Source organism: Sinocyclocheilus rhinocerous, unplaced genomic scaffold, assembly GCF_001515625.1.
Source record: "Sinocyclocheilus rhinocerous isolate Xijiao unplaced genomic scaffold, SAMN03320098_v1.1 scaffold419, whole genome shotgun sequence".
NCBI lineage: Eukaryota > Metazoa > Chordata > Actinopteri > Cypriniformes > Cyprinidae > Sinocyclocheilus > Sinocyclocheilus rhinocerous.
The window spans coordinates 822,442-844,460 of record NW_015653519.1 but is presented as its reverse complement, the minus strand read 5'-3'; the positions used below and the strand labels follow the sequence as shown (position 1 = coordinate 844,460).

At 36.1% G+C, this 22,019-nt stretch overlaps 1 protein-coding gene and 1 long non-coding RNA gene across 2 annotated transcripts in view; both read left to right on the top strand.

Moving 5' to 3' along the window:
- LOC107716477 (glutamate receptor ionotropic, delta-1) overlaps positions 1–22,019 on the top strand; it is a 408,968-nt gene that overhangs the window by 235,229 nt on the left and 151,720 nt on the right. The window lies entirely within an intron of this gene.
- On the top strand, positions 7,563–7,719 carry LOC107716479 (uncharacterized). Its single transcript, XR_001637215.1, has 2 exons — positions 7,563–7,637; positions 7,685–7,719. It is a non-coding gene; the product is annotated as an uncharacterized LOC107716479 (long non-coding RNA).

The window sequence follows — 22,019 nt, the reverse complement described above, 5'->3', positions numbered from 1 at the left end:
ATACAGAACGGTTGCCATTAGCTAGCCAAGCTAGCCATCTCACCACTGAATTGAGTTTATGTCAATCTAGTCTCCAATCTGGAGAGCACTGTTAAAAATGTTAAAAAATAAAATCAGAGTGCATTTTCATTTAATTTTTATACTGGTCTCCTAGTTGTAAAGCAATACAAGCATTCACTAAAATAGAGGACGATTAAAGGACCTCATACATACACCACGAAAGATTAAGTCTAACTTTACATACTGTAGCTAAAACAACATTACATTTAAGTAACAAATAATATTACATACCAGTAATATCGTGGTTTAACGTTATAAAAGTAAGGGGCATAACGTTACCTGAGGAAAAAAGAGCGCGAAAATGCTCAACATAAAAATGATGGATCTATCGTCGGATTCGGCACGTCGCAGACATTTACTTGAAAAAAATATGCCCTTAAAAGATCAATTTTAGTACGAAATGGTCTAATTCTGACAAAACATTACAAAGCCATGCAGTACGCAGACAGTAACTGAACTTACCCCCGTATTTCTGACGTAGTTCATACCATTTCCATGAAGTGTTTAAATAGCTCGCACGCGCGCGCACACACACACACACACACACACACACTCGCTAGGCGGCTACTTTATAATCATTCACAGAATAACGCTACCCCGCACAGCGACAGATCAAATATGCATTAAACAGAGAAATCAGTGTGCTCTTACCACAGCTTATTAAAAATAGAGGTAAATAATCATATCATCATATTAACTTACCTTATAATCCTGCTTGCGATGTGCGTGACCGTCTGACAACGAGACGAGTGAAGAATCCAGAAAGTTCGATGAAGAGGAAAAATAAATAAACCTGTTGGGTCAAAATAACTCAGCCCAGCTGTTCAGTGGTGAAAGAACCCCTTACCATTTGACCCAGCATGAGCAACCCAACTGTGTGTTTACATTACCTCAAACAACCCAGAATTATGACCCAGCACAATTAACCCAAAAATGTGTTTACAGAAATAACCCAGCACTTTTTAGAGTGTAGATATCACTTGTGTGGGTGCTAAGGAGACTGCAGTCACAAAGGGAACGTGGTAGAGCATTTGCTTAAACAGGATTCGAACCACACTGATAGATATAAAACTATATTTTTTGTTGAAAATTCTCCTGTATGTGGACACTGGTGTAGCATGACAGTTCCACTCATATGGTGATCACTGGAACTTACAGGTTACCACTTTCTACGGTGAAAGATGAAAAATATGATTTACTACCAAACTGACTACATTTGGATACACCAAACAAAAAGTACTTTTTAAATTGTTGGATCTGTTAGAACAGCTCCTTAAGGTAACAGTGGTCTTTTTTGAACACAGTTAGGCACTGACATGTTCTCTTCACTTGTTTTCTGCTTTTGGTTTCATCAAATTATCTATAGAAACCAGAATACTGTGACATGATAGAACACCAGCAAGAAAATATCAATGCCCCGTACCCTTTGCCTTATTTCATTGTACTTGTGGCTTTGAACTTAAAATATTCTCCAGAGTTTAATACTGTTCTTTCCATTTTGTTGATAACAAAATGACAGAACTGTACCTGTAATGATTGCCCTCCTCACACCGACTACCAATGTAACGGCTGAAATTTGATATTACATTAGTGTTTGACAATCTTTTAGCTTTTTCTAAATTGTATTGCCTATTTCAATTATACACAATGTGAAGTGCTCATCATGTGAAGATCCATTGTGTGAGGTACACTGTGACTCCCGCACAATAAAATCCAAACTGTAAACTCTAATATGCAGGAGAGAGAAGATCAGCATGTACAGTATGTGCAAAATAATGTGTTTTTTTAACCTTAAACCGCATAAACACATTTCATTACACCAAATACACAAAATAATGTTCTTTTTATCAACATCATATGACCCGTTTAAGTAAAACACTCCAGATTTTCCATACCAGAAGCCTGATGTCATTTTCTAGAGTCCAGGACAACAGTGGATAGTCATTTGTAACCACTGAACTGAGTTCAAATGATTCACCTTAGCATCACGCTGGCAGCTCATGCAAATAGTGTACTTTGGTTGCCCTACATATACACAGCTCATTAATTACCTTTGCTTTGCTGAGTTTTTCATTAGCTATTTATGCCCCACTGCTCTGATGTTTGAAGTAAACACACTGTAAGTGACAATAGAATAGTGTTAGCTGTAACCTTATTAAGATGACCTGTCATGATATAAATGCCATGTAAAGAAAAGCAGGTTAGTCACACAGACATCTGTCTTCAGCAATGATTAATATGGCTGAGATTCACTAGATGGGGGCATTTGAAGAATGAGTTAGTTAGTTATGCATGATTTTGGGGGCACTTAAAATAGGTCTATAACTATTAACTTAAAAATGACAGATTTCATGTCTTCAATAATGTCGCAAGGCAGTGAACAACATTTATGAATATGTTTGTACAAACAGCACACACATGACAATTCATAACTGTTTTACATTTTGGTGGATTAGTGGCTTAAATGTTTTTTTTTGTTGTTGTTCTTTTTCCACTTACAATGGTTTGGGGCGGGCTTTCATGCTTTTTTTTTTCTAATCTCTCCCTAAAAATCATGCAAATTCATAAGACATTGCCAATTAGTAACAAAACAGCAATATGTGTCTGTGCTGGACCTTTGCAGTACAGTGCAAAATAAATTTAACTATTAACTTATAAGAGTAATATTTGGGAAATTGTGTATTTGGTTATGATGCTGATATTTCATTAATGAAGCTTACTGTATATTTAAACACAATTGATTCAATACTCTAACTTAAATTTAATTTGTCAACACATTTGTCATTGGAAATACATTTCACATTTACAAAAGCATACTTGTTTGTTCCTCTCACACTGATTACAGGGTCAAATGATAAATTATAGGGTCAATTAGTATTTTTTTTTTCACACTGTTCCTTGCACTATGCAATGTTATAACCTCAAAACACTTTTACCATAGTGCACTTTATTAGAAACTACTACATTTTGATGTTTGCTTTCCATAATCCTCTCAACTTTTTTTATGTAGTAAATTTGCTTAGTAGCTAAACACAACACATGTCACAGTAAAGGGCTCAAAGGTGTGTGAAAGCAAGCTAAAACATCATGGATGCTTTGTTATCACTATCGTTTAGGTTTAGGGTGGGGGTATGTTGATTTTAAACATAAAAGAGTTAACCATTTTGCACCACTTGCCAGACATTTAATTTCTAAACTGCAATGGTATGTGCATTGACATTCATATGAAATATGAATACTATTCTCTCCTTCCTTCATTTTTTAAAGTTAGACATCAAATTGCTTAGTATTCCTCAATCTATTCATTATAAACAATATGACAAAAAAATAAAATATCTGTTTTATGATGATTTTTTTGTAAAAAGTGTATAAGGTTGCTAGTGACCTGAGGTATGTAATAGTGTAAGCATATTTTCCCTGCGCAACAATAATTAAATATCTGATGACTCAAGTGCAGTTCACCTTTATTCCTTAAGGTGGCATTGTTTGATAGACAATGATGACGTGATGTATCACTCATAATTACCACATGACATACAACAAAAGAACATTATCAGGAAAAATTTAAATGGCTTGAATGGCTTTACTGCAGAGCAATTACTATACACAATGAAATATAAGTGTCATTTTCATTGGATGTTAGATGTGGTGAATAAGCTGTCAGCGATCAAAATATTGATTTTGAAGTAATTGAAAAACGAGATTATGGTTGAGATCGGGAATATGAGCCAGATGCTGAATGTACTGGGGATGTGCGCTGTGATGATGACAGTGATGGTAAAGGCATGTGCTCCCATTGAGCCCTTGAGTTTCAAAAAGCAACAAAATATGCTTTATTTTATTCTTTTGTGATTGGTGTTAAAATATCTGGAGAGTTTTCTGCTAATGCAATAGTTAGAGATCTGTCTGTGTTGGATATAAATGGTCTGGTTCGCTAAAGACCTGAATATGTAATAATGATTGGCGAAACATCCATGCATTTAAGGCTTAATAAACCCACATCTGAAATGGAGAGAGAAAAATGCCTCTTGTGGACATTTAACCTGAAAGTGCAGGAAATTTTAAAGATTTTGTAAATCATTCTCAAAGAGTTTGGCATAATTATGGCATAAAATGGCGCTGTGCATGAAATGGAAATGTGCAGAAAGAGCTTGTCATTAGCTTGTTCCTAATTTGTTATAGGAGTTTTATGCTGTTTCCCCTGCATGGGAGGTTTGTTTAGGTTTTGTTTGAGTTTGCATAATACAGTTCATGATTTGATTTGTCTCAACAGTTTATCACTGTGAATGGGGTGACGTTTCAGCAATTTCAGTAGGCTGATGGCAATTCCACTAGCAGGGCTTTCTTTGCTACTAAAATGCTCTAATTACTCGTAAATGAATGCATTGCTAACAATGTAAATGAATGAATTGCTCATTGACACCCCTCACTTTTCCTCATCTTTAATTCTTAATTAGGAGCTATTTCAGAATCCACTTAAGTATTGTTTGACAGCTCATGCATATTTAGACAAATATGTATAAGGGCATATTAACATGCAAAAAATCAGTGCATACAAAATGACTCAATTATGCAGGATGAGCCACAGCTCAGTGCACTGACATCGACAAGCTTTTATGCATGCTTAAAATGGCTTAATCTTTCCATACCGAAATAGACTGTTTCATTTTATATGTCCACATAATCACATGGTTGTTGCTAAGGTGTGGCTAGGTGGTTGCTTACTGGTTCAAGTAAAAAAACGAACCCACCCTCAAGTTCCTATGATATTAATGTCTCTAGATGCAAATATGCATTTTTCTTTTCACTTCACTGAAAAGCATAAGTCACTGATCCCATAGAAGAATAATAGCACAGGAGAGGCCTCGACAAGCTGTATGATCAGAGGTACTGTATCATTCACGTTGCTAGGACAATAGATGCACAAGTTTTACCCTGAAATATAATACTTGGGGTTGGGGATTTTTTACAGGAATGCGTACCTAAGCAGCTATACCACTAAGGCCGAGAGACTAAGATATTATGACCGAGTGACTAAGTAAAGGAGTCTGTGGTTGTATGCTGAATTGTTATTCAGTTTTGTCATGACAATGGTTGGAGTTGTCCCACAGACATCTTAATATGTCACATCTCTTCTCATCTTACTGTTTAATGGATCACATTGGAAAGCACTACTGCGACATTGTTCATCTTTCATTTTCCTCTTTGTCCCCATGGCCGTGTTCTGTGGAAGAGGTACAAGCTTGCCCATCTGGCAATCATGTCAAATTTTGTTTCTCACTTCTAGATCTTTCGAACAAATATTTAAGTTCTATTCTGTCACTGTCACTCATGACTTCAAATCGGATCTTGTCTTTTTCAGATCTCTCCTCTAGTCCTTGAGACACATTCTTGGATGAACTGGGGACTCTTTTTGGAAAACAGTGTTCCACCTGTCCCTCCGGGTGATGTCATGTCCAGATTGATGCTCCAAGTCCCCAGTGACTCAACAGACAGTGATCCATCTTGATCTTGTTTTCAACTGCAACCTTGCTCCATCCATGATCTCTGCTACACTTATACAACTGTCGGAACACTTCATTGTCTCATTTTAGGATGACCTCTTTCTCCTACTCATCAACAGTCTATTCACTCAAATTCATGGATCCTCTAGTTTCCCAGGATTTCACTATATTTTTTTATTCAACCTTCGTTGTCCTGGAAGAACTTTTCTATCAGCCAATCAGGTCTAGGGCTAAGGTTAGGGTTAAAGCTAGAGTTAGTAGTTTAACAAAATTCTAATCAACCTCTTTAGGGGTAGACAGTGGACCACCAAAATATTTAATCCAGGAATATCTTACTTGAGAAAGTCACAGTCACCAGACCATGATGTTCTTTGAGGGTCTGTCCAATCAAGCTCCTGTTGGGCCACCGTCCTGCAGAATTTAACTTCAACACTCCTGCTGGAAGTTTTTAGTTATAGTAAAGACCATGATTAGCTGGTTAATTATCATCAGGTTCTGTGTTGGGTGCATTGGTTGGCAAGCCTCCTCCAACGTGTTCGATCTGTGATCATGTTCTCAACATTTTCCTTTGAAACAGCAACGTTCTTCAGATTTTCTTGGATTTTTTTTTCTCCATGTTGATTTTCTGTACCACTTTCACAGTAAGTGGACTGGACACCCCTGGTCTACTTCCTCCTTCTATTCACATGAAGGGACCTCCTTAATATTCATTTTGAGGTAGCAATGAACTCCTAATTATTACCAGGAGAGACAACTTTTTACATACTTAAATATGTAGACTATCTTAATACAACATAATATCCCCAACACATGGCCGTAAATATGATGAGTGCAAGGGAAAAGCATTAGAGAAGGGCTCCTGTATGCTCTTATAATTCAGGAGGTAATTTGTTGTCTCTAATTAAGTGTTCAATGAGCCCGCGAGTGACATTGTGTGGACACCTGCAGCTCCAGTATCTGGCCTGTTTATTGTACCTTAGTGTTCTGTTTCACACTTTGAAGTCTTTTTCTTATTTTTTCCAGACCTAATTGGCCAGGGAGCACTGTGTGTAGAAGACAACAGTGAGATGAAGGGCTGTTTGTTAATGACCCTGCATTATTGTGAAAGTCAGATGCTTGTCAAAGGAAGGAGCGGTATCAATGTGGACATTTGCGTTAGATTAGATGAGAACAGGAAATTTGACTATGACTAAAGTGGTGCAGACAGTGCTTTTGCAATTCACTATTAGATTCTAAAGATACAGAATGTAACATCTTACTATTGCCTTGAAATTCTGTTTTAAAATTGTTGCGACTCATTGTGCAAGACAGAAACAGAACAGCAAGACATCATGAGATGGCTACAGATGTCAGTCTGACACATACAGTCAGGTCCATATATATTTGGACACAGGCACAATTTTTATTATTTTAGCTGCTGACCAAAACATGTTCAATTTGCAGTTATATTATGAATATGGGCTTAAAGTGCACACTCTGAACTTTAATTTGAGGGTATTCTCATCACAATTGGAGGAAATGTTAAGGAATTACAACTATTTATTATGTACCTCCACCCTTTTTCAAGGGACCATAAGTAATTGGACAGTTGACTCAAAAGCCATTTCATGGACAGATGTGGGCTATTCCTTCATTATTTCTACATCAATTAAGCAGGTAAAAGGTCTGGAGTTGATTCTAAGTGTCCCATTTGCATTTGGAAGCTGTTGCTGTGAACCCACATCATGCTGTCAAAGGAGCTCTCCATGCAAGTGGAACAGACAATTGTTAGGCTTCAAAAACAAAACAAATCCATCAGAGAGATAGCAGGAACATTCGGAGTGGCCAAATCAACAGTTTGGTACATTCTGAGAAAAAAAAATGCACTGATGAGCTCAGCAACATAAAAAGGCATGGACGTCCACGGAGGACAACAGTGGTTGATTATCAGAGGATCCTCTCCATGGTAAAGAAAACCCCTTTCACGCCATCCAGCCAAGTTAAGAACACTCTCCAGGAGGTAAGCATGTCACTGTCAAAGTTTACAGTCAAGAGAAGACTTCATGAGAGCAAATACAGAGGATTCACCACAAGGTCAAAGTCGAGAACAAAGAGAACAAATACAGAGTGTTCACCACAAGATGCAAACAAGGCCAGATTAGACTTTGCCAAAAAAAAAAAAAACATCTAAAAAAGCAAGACCACTTCTGGAAAAGCATTCTTTGGATGGGCGAAATTAAGATCAACCTGTACCAGAATGACGGGAAGAAAAAAATATGGAGAAGGCTTGGAACAGCTCATGATCCAAAGCATACAACATCATCTGTGAAACATGGTGGAGCAGTGTGATGGCATGAGCATGCATGGCTTCCAGTGGCACTGGGTTACTGGTGTTTAGTGATGACATGACAGAGGACGTCAGAGGACAGAGCAGCCGGAAGAATTCTGAAGTGTACTCTCTGCCCAGATTCAGACACATGGAGCAAAGTTGATTGGATGTCGCTTCATAGTACAAATGGACGATGACAAAAAAACATACAGCAAAAACAATCCAGGCGTGATTGAAGGTAAAAAAAGTGTAATATTCTGCAATGCCAAGTCAATCTCCTGATCTCAACCCGATTGAGCATGCATTTCACTTGCTGAAGAAGCTGCAGTAAAGGCCTGGCAAAGCATCACAAAGGAGGAAACCCAGTCTTTGGTGATGTCCATGAGTTCCAAATTTAAGGCAGTCAATGCCTGAAAAATATTCTCAACAAATTTTTGAAAATAAACATTTTTATTTATGATTACATTTATTTGTCCAATTACATTTGAGCCCCTGAAAACGGGGAGGGGGGCTGTGTATAAAAATGGTTGTAATTCCTAAGCATTTTATATTATATTTTTGTTCAGCCCCTTGAATTAAAGCTTAAAGTCTGCACTTCAATCACATCTTGATTGTTTTATGTCAAATCCATTGTAGTGGTGTATAAAGGCAAAAGCACACAATCTCAGTCAGTGTCCGAATACTTCCGGACCTGACTGTATGTACGCTAGTGTTGGGTAAGTTACTCAAAAAAAGTAATCCACTACAAATTACTAATTACCTCTTTAAAATTGTAATTTAATTACATTACTGATTACTGCATTTAAAAAGTAATGAGATTAGTAATTACTTTCAAGTTATTTTCAAGTTTTCTTTTCAAGTTATCAAACCTAAAAAAAAAAAATACATTACAAAGAGAAACTCATAGTTCTTTCATTAATTTAATGTTGACTGACAAATTACTTAAAGGGGTCATATGATGCTTTTTTAAAGATCATTATTTTGTGTATTTGGTGTAACAGAATATGTTGACATGCTTTAATGTTCAAAAAACACATTATTTTTCAAATCCGACAAGTCTGCTCTGCTTCAACACTAACTGCGGTTACTGAAACCACGCGTTCTTTCTTTGCGTGAACATTTGGGCGGCATTATGCTAATATTTCCACATAGTGAGGTAGATATGTGGGGGCGTGTTAGAACGAGCCGTTTTTAGGGGGGCGTGGCAGAGGCAGAGTCAAAGAATATCTCTTTGGTTTTGAGACTTTAGTCTTTGCAACTTCAGGGATCTTATCTATGCACAATCAGCTTGTAACACTCCAAAGAGAAAGGAAAACTTGAAATCGCATCATATGACCCCTTTAAGTGTTATTTGTATACACTCCCAATATCAACACAACTTTTTTTTTGGTTTTGTAAAATAAAGAAACCAAATAGGGTGCACTTTCTGCATTCTCAGTCTCCGTCTTCCTGAAACGAGTCACTAAAATGAACAAAAATTAATTATTTTATATTGTATTATTAAATGAAGTAAGTCATTTTGAAAACAAATATTCTCTGATAAAATAATCTGTATGAAACCAATGTGAGGTACAGTCTTTCCCACCTGAGCTCACTTATAATGTGATCACGCCCATGCACATTGTGCGCTATACGATAATCATCCACGCGAAACCAGGCTTGAGACGCGCAGATATGTAAATGTCCACATCACCTCTGTAAACAAATAAAGATTCAAGTTCATCTCAGCTACTTTTCATTTTTGGAAGAAGACGCGCTGTGAGGAATAAGCCTTGAATTTATCTCAGAAGAAGAATGTGATGCGACATGGCTTAATCCAGAGGAGGATCTCATTCTGATGAGTCATTTATTTTTACTTATATTAGTGTTGCTGTGACATAAACTTGTACACATTCACTTGTTGAACTTTTACCAAACTATAATGCCAGACTAAAAATGTCGAGTGCAACATTTTGAAATATGATAGGCAACCTTTCATTGCATCTAAATGCTGCAGGACTCGTCTGCATTTTAGCTCGCATTCTCCGGTGATTTATTAAAGGGCATACTGATGCGCAAAACATGATTTTTACTTATTTTATTTTTTTTTACACTGCATTTGTAACTTAAGTAACGTCATTTTATTGACATTAATAACTGTAATCAAATTGCATAAATTTGAAATGTAACACATTACTGCTTTTCCAGGAAAAGTAATTAGAATACAGTAACACGTTACTGTGCAAAACACTATACCCAACTCTGATGTGCACTGCCCAAAAAAGGAGCATTCTCCCAGTCCCACCTCCAGAATTTGAGCAGTCAAATTGGCCAAAATATGCATATACTGTATACTGAATGCTAGAAAAAAGAAAAAAAAAACCTTGATTCTACTAAACATAATAGAAATGACTGTATTTCTTCACAGAAAAAGTGACTCAGATACCTATGTGTAGTTTCTGTCTGTTTCAACTTCTGCCAAGTATCCTGCACACATCTTCACTTTGAAATCTTTCACTTTCACCTTCATCATCTTGAGCTGAGGTGAGTTCTGACAGTCTAGACACATCTTTATACCGTCCAAGATAATGCAAGCGATTGTTTCCTTTGTATTCCTTGACACAGTGATGTAAATGCAATTTCATCCAAACTTTATTCTAGTTTAGCTGTCATCTAGAAAGCATCTAACATGAAAGTCATTACACCAGAGAAAATTTCAGATGAAAATATTAGCTTATGCGCCTATTTAGTATTAATTGCTTTTGCACCATTGGTTTGACCTTAGATAGGGAACAGATACACAGTCAACACTCTGAACATGACTGAAGGTCAGACTACTGACTTTTCAGTTCATTAGTGGTGCTTCCTGAGGCAAGCATCACTATTCATGCAAAGGGTTAAGAATTGTAAGAAACCCCTTAAGCATATTTAATCTGGATTTTTTTTCTCTCTCAAAGACAAGTACCACTCATTTGAATTCGTATGTTGATATACTGCACCAGTAAAAACCACCAATATAACTGATATTGTTCATCACACATTTCCCTGCTTACTTCTTAACTTTGTCTGTGTCACATATACAGCACAAATGCACCTCACCAAGACTCATCCTCCAAAACTGAGCATCAGTAATTAATGGCACAGGCCTTGATTCTCCATTACTGACTGTCAGGTGTCTTCCAGGGAGCCTCTTTTAATGCAATTGCAGTGCTTTTGGGAGAAAACAGTGCTGTGGTTTATTTTCTGCCACAGCTAGATATAGTACTAATGAATGTGAAGAAAGGCCTGGTTTCTTGTTTCTTTGGCTCATTTAATTGGAGCAGCGACATTAGACTGGTATTAGGTGTGTGATTGTTTTTTGTCTCACTAAGAGGGACCAAACAATTCCCTTTTTATTGTCGCTGTGGGTAGGATATGGTTAAAATGGTTATCACTCTACCACAACAAATACATAGTCCTGGAAATACATTGCCATTGTAGTTACTAGCTAGTTATTCAGTGTTTTAGAATATACAAGTATTAATATATTACAAATTATGTCCCAATGAACTATAATACATTCTAGAATCATTGATTTAAAATAGCTTTAAAATGTAACTTCTGTTTCATGCTTTTAAGACTTGTATGTTTAAATTAGTAATGTTTTGATTAGTTAAGGCCTATGGCTGCTGTGGTTTGCAGTATCGCATCCTTCAAAACAGCTTTTTCAAAGCTAGAAAAAGCTTTGTTATGAATGTTCAAGCATGTAGTTTAAATCATCTTCAGATAATTGCAGCCTTGCACTTTCTATTGTTGAATTGCTTCAAACTGCCCTTGCTTTGGAGCTTTTTTTCAGTTCTTTATAATAGATATAACCTTGTGAGTCACCTCAAAGATAATCTCGAAAATCCAGATGTATGGATTGTTCCCATCCTAGAAGAACAGGAGATCCTTGATGCTACTCTTGTTCAGCAAACTCTTGTTCTTGCATAACAAGAACTGAATTAAGTCTAGATAGAGCAACCTCTCTGGTATACAACAAATACGCAGAATGTTATAAAACTTCATAGGTTGTCTTCTCTTGTCCATCGTCTTCGACTAATAAAAAGTCACAAAGCCAAAAATACAGTTGAAAAATGGAAGAAAATGTCATAATCTTTTTAAGGATTATAATTTATGTACCATCTGTGCACTGATCAAAATCACCACGAGCAATGGCAGTTCGCCAACTATGTGGGCAAGCGGACACCTGCACCAAATTAAGAAAGATCAAAAATGAGTACAAAAGGAACAGTCCAAGGTAAGTAGCGTGATCTCAACACAAACCCAGTGTTTTTTGTTATTCCTGGCAAGAAGTGACTAACCAACTCTTCTCACTTTCCCTGTTTATCTCGCACTTGGAATACAGAGTTTCTCAACTAACCTTTCTGTAGAGTGCTCTTCGCTTCTCAGCCTTCACAGATGTCCTATTCCTGCACCTGGATTCATTTCTGCAATGTGAAAATGGAAATATCGCATGTTGTTGTCTCAACGTCATTCTAAGACCTGCGAACATGAAAGAAACAGTGTTGGATCTGTCTTTTGTCCTAATCTGACAGGACCATCATCATGTTCTGATTACAGATAAGCTCTGGGGAGGTTGTCTGTAACTATATAAGTATATGATACTTACATAGTTACAGACAACCTCCCCAGACCTTATCTTCCGTATGACTTCCATATGTTCCACTGCGCAGCTATATAAGGTTGGAATATTCTACACAAATTCTGCCAAAATGTGTGTCCCTATTTGCAGTTTTGAGGAGTTGACGCCCCAGTTCTGATGCCTATGTTTATGGTTTTTTAAATCTTTTCAGATTTTAAAAGTCATGAAGTGTATTCCAGACATTATAAAGACTGATACTTTCAGACTTAACAGTAAAGCGTCCAATCTTTGTTTCATCATTTAAGTTCTGTTTATCCACTGGTAAATTTGAAATCGGTTATACCATGATAACAGCCTGGAATGGAACAAAACATTAAAATAATAACACAAACACAACAGAAAACATATTCACAGAAAATGTTTGCAGACTTCCATCCGTCTGTCTGTAATTTCACAGACATAGCTCAGAGAACAAAGCACATTATATGTTCTACTCATCAATATGTTGTTTACTTACTACTAAGTTCGTTGATGCTACAAACTTCATATGCACATGTAATTCTATATAACGGTACCTAGTTACACACTTGTGATGTCTTGTTTCACACATCATTATTAAAAACCTAATTAAATGCAAAAATGGCATTTGTTTTGTAACCTGCAGTGAAAACTAAGCTTGCAAAATATTTCAGTGGTGTGAATACAGGGCTCTGAATGACCTCTGTATTGTGTACTGACCACGTGGTGTGCATATTAATCTCGCATCCCTCTTGCTCTATACGACCCAGTGTGTGTTTGCATCATCTGGACTCAACTCCACCCAAACTGTCATTCAGTAGATGGTGTCTCTGACTTGTGCAGATAAACATGACTTCTTCCTTGATCTTCAGGGGCATGTTCGTCCACCTAAGCAAAATTCTAAACTATTATTGGCCATAACTGAAAGCAGAGGCAGGACTTTTTGAAACAACAAATATAACATCTTTAGAGCAGGAAGTGTCAATTTTCAATGGTACATCATGGTTGGAATCAGACTACTTATCCAATTCATCAGACTGTGAGTTTGGTGTAGGGCAGTAACATTAAACACTGTATGTAGAAATTTAGAGGGCATAAGGATGCATTCTCAAGATGTAGTTCAATAGCAAAAGACATCTCTCTGATGCCTATGTAGACAATAAAATGTATGTACATAGAAATCGATGAAGTTCTATTTTCCACGATGGCATCCTTGAATAAATCCCAATCCCAAAGCTTGGTCATCAACGTTAGACAAGAAAGCACAAAATCATTTCAGATCATGACTTTGGAAAAGGCCAATTTCCACCACTATACCAGCTATATCATTTATCATCCGCTCTATCCTCTGCTGTCTTCCAATTGTGAGGCAGAGCAAATGAATGGCAAGTGAGATACCTTACCCTGGTATTCCCTTGGCATTCAGGAAAGGGTAAGCTATAAGTTTCCATAAGTATGGAAAGGACACAGTGTGTATGTTCCATTTGGGCATAAGATCTGAAATGAAAAGGAAATGAGAAAGGGGAGGTAGAGAATAAACTAAGAAGAAAGGTTACATTATTCAAAGAGGGACCACAGCAGGACTGATACACTCCACCGCAGAATGGAAGGTAATGTCCATCATTTCAGCAACTTTTGATGCTCCGAATGAATAAGGCATCTGCAGATGTTAACCTAACATCGCTCTTAAGGGACTAACATATTTATGTGGCATATATTGCATCCACAGAATGTCCCTTTTAGTCAGACACCAGATGAGTTCAGGCTGAAAGTTATATAACTTCTGTCTAGACAGGGTTTATAAGATACATGGTGCAAATATCCTCATATATCCCACTGGAGCATGAAGGAGCTGCCATGTTTTCCTGGTCGTTTGAACAAGAGGTCTGCACAGGATAGATTTTGTCCTGCAAGATTGTGTCCCGCTCCTCCCCGCAACTTTGACATAGTCCTGCTCCCGTCCATAAAATCCCACAGGTAGAAGTCTAACAGATTTTCAGTACCTCTCCCGTAAGATTCTGTCTCACTTTTCCAGCCTCCCCCTCCACACGCACAACTCTTCAGACCTCACCTTGTTGCATTTGTCACTGCAGACAATATATCAGTACGACATATCAGTATCTTCCATCCTACACTCAGCAATTAAAACTCGTTATAATTTGAACCTTTATCTCTTTTTTTTCACATGCCCATGACTTCCATCAGAAAGAGTATTTGAGAAGGTGGTGGAGGAGGGACCTCAATTTATCTGAGGGATTTCGAACTTTGCATTCTCCAACTGTATTTGTTGTTTTTTTATAAGAGTTGTCCCCAGGACTGGACAGTTTGAGAAAAGTTTCTACGCTTGTAATGTGTTATTAATTGCACATAACCAATATAGGAATATTTAATTTTAAAACCATGAATATCACTCCCTCCCTCTGCTGTGATAACAGTTTTCCTAGATGTTAGAATGTGGATGCAGGAATTCACTCCTATTCAGATACAAGAGTATATCAGGGCACTGGTGTGGGGTTTTGGAGCCTAAATCATTGTTCCAATTATGCTGCCTTCACGCTTATCGTAAATACAAGTTTCCTAATCGGAAATTAGACGTGAACGCCTCTCAAGTCGTATTTAAATTCGGAAATCATTTTGATACCAGAGTTTCCGAGTTGGGCGGGTCATAATCTTTAAACATGGTGGAGGGGACAACCATTGCTGCTGTCAATGCTGTTCTCACAACCTCTACATCCCTTTGTCTTGCCACTAAAGTAGTGTATTTATAGGCTAGATATGAAAGATTATTCGAAGCATATTGTATGTTTTATAAGCAGTGAAATAAGCATGTATTTGACCGAAATTCCAGAATTGTCAGCAAACTGCATGTGTAGCGCATTGAATGTTTATGATAGTCAACCAATGGGATGTTACATTTTATTCTTTCCGACATTTAAGCACTTGAATACGACAAGCTCGTAATCACGACTTCATAAGTGGGAAATAGGAAATTTCCGATAGCACGTGAAGGCAGCATTAATCCCAAAGATGTTCAGTGAGATTCAGGTCTGGACTTTGGTGCAGGCCAGTCAATTTCGTCCACGGCGTATTTCATTGAAAACCATTTCTATATGAACCTCGCTTTGTGCACAAGAATATTGTCTTGCTGGAACAGAAAATAAGCTCCAGAACTATTACAACAACAATGAAATCACATAATTCTTTAGAATGCCATTGTATGATGTAGCATTAGGATTTATCCCACAAAAATTACTGGAATAGTCAAATCTATTAATTAGAAGGAGTTGTTCACATACTTTTGGCCATATGGCATACTGTATATGAAACTTTTCTCAATTCCCTTTTGGGAAGTGTAACACATTTTTGCAAATCTATTCTATGTTCTTTTCAGTAAATTGGTTCAAAATTCTGGTTCAGTGATTCATCTTGTCATTTTAAATAATCAAATATGCTCACAGAAATCCTCTCCCTTCTTAAAGAGCATTTTGTGGCTGGATTTTGGAGCAGTCAGTCACTCTGCTAGACACATTGAGCAACTTAAAAGTTAATATTCAAGAAATGCATTTTTAATTTAATACTCCTACTAGAATATATAGCTTTCATTAAGAAAGAATTTGGATTTTTTAAAGACGCATAGATACATTTTTAATTAATTTATGGTGATTAATGACCTATACAAGTATGTCAGTTCAGACATTTTTTTTTTCCAATGTCTTGTTGAATAAATGGAGAGCTGGAGCAAGTGGAGTACAATCTGTGTGAGCAGGGCAGGCAGGTCAGAATGAAACTGGATTAGAAGTACTTGCACAGGAAATTAAATACATCTTTAGGCACATCCTCTTAGCATTTTGAAGCAAAGTGTTTTCTTGATGAATCCATTGGGTCCAATACAACATAGTACCTAGATGTTTGCTGGAACACTTGAAACTCTCTCATCTTCTCACATATGAATTAATTGGAATTAATGTATTCACCTTGATGGTAAGTGAATATGCTAGTACTGGGTTTTTTTAATTATTTTTTTTCCCCAGTGCTAGTTACATTATGACTATTTTCAGAGATTTTAATTAAATCTTTTGGTTTCCTTTTAACTCACACTGATATTAAAATTACATTGCCCATTGTGAGAGGCAGTGTATCCATGCTGACTGCTCTGGAGTGCGTTTCCCAAAACCATCGTTAGCTAACTATGGTCGTTAGTTCCATTGAACTCCATTGGTTACAACAAAACTTGCGGCAATAGTTGCTTTTGGGAAATGCACCCCAGCTTAGGTGTATTGCAGTACGTCATTTGGAGGATCTAAAGGCCTTAGGTTTTACTTCTTTATACTCATTGCTTTTTTGTGAGGAGTTATTATGGCTTCGCTGCCAAATTGCATAGAAAATGCCCTTCTTGTAATATTAAAAGAGCGTGTTTTAAAGATACATACATAATGTCTTTATTAATAAAAATTCAGAACACATTTTATTATGTAGCGTCTGGACCAATCAGACACACAATTTTTCATTTGATTTAACAAATCAATTATTCATTAGATTAACAAACATTCACAGACCCCTCACCCAATAAACATACTGGGTGGTGTAGAGTTGTACAGTAAGAAAGTTATTTCCCTTAACCAGGAAATTATCTTTCTTAGAATTGACAGACAGTTGACCCTGAGAGGTCAAGTAAATATCTACAGCAGATCTAAATATTTATAATTAATTATAACTAGTTATGATTAATTATTCATATTTCCCCATGAGCTGATTCGCTACAATTAAATAAATTTTGTTGGTCTACACACAGAGGGTAGAAAGACAAAGATGGTTAACTTCTGTTCACTTGAAGTTTGAGTCCTTGGAAAAGTAATATAACACGTTTTTCGTGAACTAGCCTCAGTATAAACTTTCACAAAAAAAAAAAGGTATAGAAGCAGTCACTGGGGACTCTACCCTTTCAAAAGGTACTAATTTATATGCTTTTAGTGAATGCACAATTATTCATAATCAGTATATATTATGCACATCAGATACATTATTCATATATAGCACAAATGGTTACATACAAAATTTTAACATTTAGGATTATTCTCAAATCACTAACCCAAAGTATAATTAATATTAATAGTGATGCTAGCAAACACCACAAAACGATGTACAAGTTTCTGTATGCTCTCAGCACATTTGAAAATGTGTGCTTGTCCTGTTTTGTTCAGTATAATCTCCCCTGTAACTTTGATATATCTTTTATCTAGCTATCTGTGTTTTATACCCAGTAAATCATAGCTCTGTTCCTAGGGACTTTGATGAGAAATAAAATGTCCTTGCTTTCTTTTTTAATCTGTCATTACTTAACTTTCTTAATGCATCTGGTGTTGACCGCCGACTCTTAAATCCAGAAGGATACATGAGCTGTAAGTTTGTGCTGCATAGATCTGCTCTAAACTTGTTTTGGTTTTTGAAGTTTGCCCAGTAGTTTTGATTTCCCTGACGTTATAGATATCACTACAAGACTCCAGTAACTTTTATTAAAGTTTTCGCACAGAGATGAATACAGAATAATTTCATAATGTATCAATGCAAATGTAATGGAGAAGAAAGCAAAACGTTAAGTATTTTCTGGCTCCACTCTTTCCCTATTTCTCTAGTTTTAAGGTTACATAAAACCTTAAGCAATTCAATATGCATATCATAAACTGTGGATGTCTTTCCAGGTGATTATAAGAGGACTGTCAAGGGAATAAAAAGGGTGACGGCTGATTGCTTAAACTTCTTCATGCTACAGTGCTGTGCTCTTCTATGCAAACAACATCTGCAAAGCTTGCAAAAAGCTTAAGAATACATTATGGTACATTTATCTCTTTAGAGCAGTTGCTTTGACTGGAGTGTGAATGTGCTTGCTCTGCTGACTGACAATGATATTTCTCACCCGAAGAAAACTACCTCTCGTTAATGAATGTTGACTTGCTTTAATCAGTCATGCACTGTAGAACATGGCTTTCCAAAGCAAAACTTCGGACATGATTATTTTATTGTCTGTTTCACTTATTTTAGCCTAGAGCCAAAGGTCATTGAGTGGGCTTATCATAGTCAGAGGGTAAATAGAACAGGTTCACTGACTTCTCTGTTTTTTATGCCTGACACATGAAATCATTTGTAGCATCTCTAGACACGCTCTGTCCATGCAGCATATTAATACTCACACTCATGGCCCATTTCATTTGTCATTATATCTTGTGATAGCTTATCATTTCTTCAATCTCATCTCATAAACCACAGGGAACAGGCAGCGCTGCCAAACATCATGTTGCTTGATGTCTTGGGTAAGCTAGTTGTCCAACCCTCATCATATCTGTGTCTATCACTAAAACAAGCTGTGCTTTTCATAGTCTGTGTATGTAGGGATGTCTCTTGGCCTTTGAGCTGATGTCTTCATTGGAAACCAACTGTCTCACCAGATATAATACACTATATAAATCGCTGTTGACCGCATGGCTGTGCTTCACAGAAACAGCCAATGACATTTTACTGTGATTTCTTAGAATTGACAAGACAGTTGACCCTGAGAGGTCAAGTAAATATCTACAGCGGATCTAAAATATTCATAATTAATTATAACTAGTTATGATTAATTATTCATATTTCCCATGAGCTGATTCGTTACAGCTGTTACTGAGCCTTTTTTTTTAAAGTTTAGCAGAAGTATAAAATCAAGTGTATGTCTCTGATGTCTTCACACTAGAAAGTAACCTTCATTGCCTCTAAAGTTGTAGTGTGAAACCTGGATGACAAAATAGCCCAGTGACATCCAACCCAATGAAATGTCAAATGTCATATACAAATGAAACCTGTCAAGAACATGGATCAAACAAAGGTGAAATTTTAGCTCAAACTTAAATGAAAGAAATATGAAATAATTTGTTATATATAGATACTTTTACTGAAAGCAAAAACTTCTATTTTTTTAGCTTTTTTTTTTTTTACTATTTGATTTTACTGTTGTTCTAAGAAATATTGGGTGGGGGGTGTTTTCACTTTTAGTTTCAAACCACTGATGACACATTATCCATACTTCAAAGAAGTATGGAGCCACCTACATATTAAAGTGTAACATGAAACATGTTATTTTACATGTTTAATATGTACAATATACAACCCAGGCTCATTCGAAATACGTGCCTCTAAATACATTTCTGCAACACCGTTATTACGTACCTTACTGCACGTTTCGCGGCAGTTTCAAAGTGAAACGTCCAGTGAGTGGCGCTAAAACGCGGGTTCAATACGTTACCCTGGTATGTATTTGTTATGTTGATATAGGCACGTATTGCTGTGTTTGTATTGCGTTGCTTCAGGTACGTATTGCGGTGGTTCATAAGTCAAATGTTCTCTAAAAGGTAATGCTCTATCATGTTGGAAATATCCCCTACACCAAACCCAACCCTAAACCTACCCGATAGTGATAACAAATGCAAAAGTGATATAAAAACACATTTGCTGATGCAACCGTGCTATTTTAACTTCCTACGGATTTGAGCTGTTTTGTTGAACCATAGTTTCATGGGGCTCGTACCAGAGTATTGCGTGAGCTACCGAGCAAACCTACTGAATTAGAAAACTCATGCATATGAAGCTGGATATGTGACGACAATGTTCAAAAGTATCAGTTTTCAAATCTCGCAGCATGTTTAATTTTTTTTTATTTATAGCATTATATTCTTCAAGTAATTATGCGAAAATTAGGCTTATTTATTTAGCTTATTTATCGAAACTGTGGACCTGCAAATCATATTTTGTGTGAAAAGGAATAAAAGTTGTCAGAGTTTAACTGCCTCTAGTGTTCATTTCAAATGGAAACTGCAACGATTCGTGTGTATAGGTAAGTTTTTTGAGTTTCACAGAAATGTAGGTAGAAGCATGTATTTCCAATTAGCCTATGTTGACAACATATTTATTATAACAGTAAATTATGCATAATTACAACCAACTAACCCCAAACCAAACCCTATAGTAAGTATGTGTTGCTAATTAATATTATTCAGATCTTAATTGTATAATTATACTGTAACAAGGACAGAAAATAAAGTGTAACCCATTATTTTAAGATAGGTTTGTTACGATGTACTTACACTGCACTAAATATTGAGTAATATTAATCCTGTAAAGCCTACTGTGTCATATTTAATGCACAAAATTCTATGTGTGAGTCAGGTTCTTGAGGAATGTTTATTGGTGTTTGTACTATCACTGTATTGCATTGCATTACTTATTTTGACATAATATTAGGAGAAATAGAGTGGCATTTATATGCATTTTATGTAAGTATTCTGTGATGCTCCTATAAAGGTCTCATTTATTTACATTACAAGCTATCAGAATTTCATCTTACTTTTTGACTATATATTTGCTCTGTTTGGGCCTTTAGAGTGATTTTTTCCCCTCCTTGTGTACAAGCTCTATATTCTCCTATATTATATAATATGAACAATAAAAGCATGTTGTATCTATTATGATACTCAAACAAAAACACTTAATATGCTACTTACTATAGGGTTAGGGTTTGATTTAGCGTTAGTTTCTTAGAATTATGCATACTTATGCATTATTTACTTCTGTTACTACATTAAGTACATGTAATATGTGAAACAAGGACACTGTGTAAAATAAAGTGTTACTGTTTTCGCTTTCTTATGCGAAAGTAGTGAATGCATTGGCAGGCTGCTCCAGTGTTCCAGTCTAAGATTAGATGTGTCCTTCAAACTAGGGATGCACGATATTGGATTTTTGCCGATGTCTGATATGCTGATAATTTTTTAACTCATTTTGGCCGATAACCATTGCTGATACCGATATATATATATAATTATTTTTAATTTTATTTAGTTTTTAACAATAACTTATTTGTTAGAATTAAATAACCAATAATAAAGTTATTTTATAATGACAGTACATTGAAGATTTGAAAATAACTATAAATAAACTATATATTAATCACTGCATTTTTTTACCAGAAAGATGCAGTGGTAACCTTAACATTTTATTTTATGATTTAACATTTGTAAATGGTCTAAAGCAAAAGAGTTGTGAAAATTCTTTTAGAGCTCATAATTTGTTTAAAAAATATATAACATATTACACATTAATGAATAAATCAGCATATATAAAATTATTTAATTTAAGTGTCATGTTGGTGATTTTCTTTTGATTGTTTTTTGTTTTTTTTGTTCATGTAAGCTTCTGACCTTTTACTCAAAACATATTCATGTTTTTATGGCATCAATTGCTGCTTTATTTAAAAAAAGGCAAAACTTTGCTTCACGAATGAGCCACAATGCTGACGTGATCTAATCGCACGGTTGACATGATCTAATCACTAGCACACCTGGTCCCACTTTATATTAAGTGGCCCTAATACCTGTGTACTTACATAGTAACTAGATGTGTACATAGTATGTAACCACAGTGTAAGTACACATTAGTACATATTATCTACAGCTGTAATGTTTGTGTAACTACACATATGTAACAACCCACTGAATGG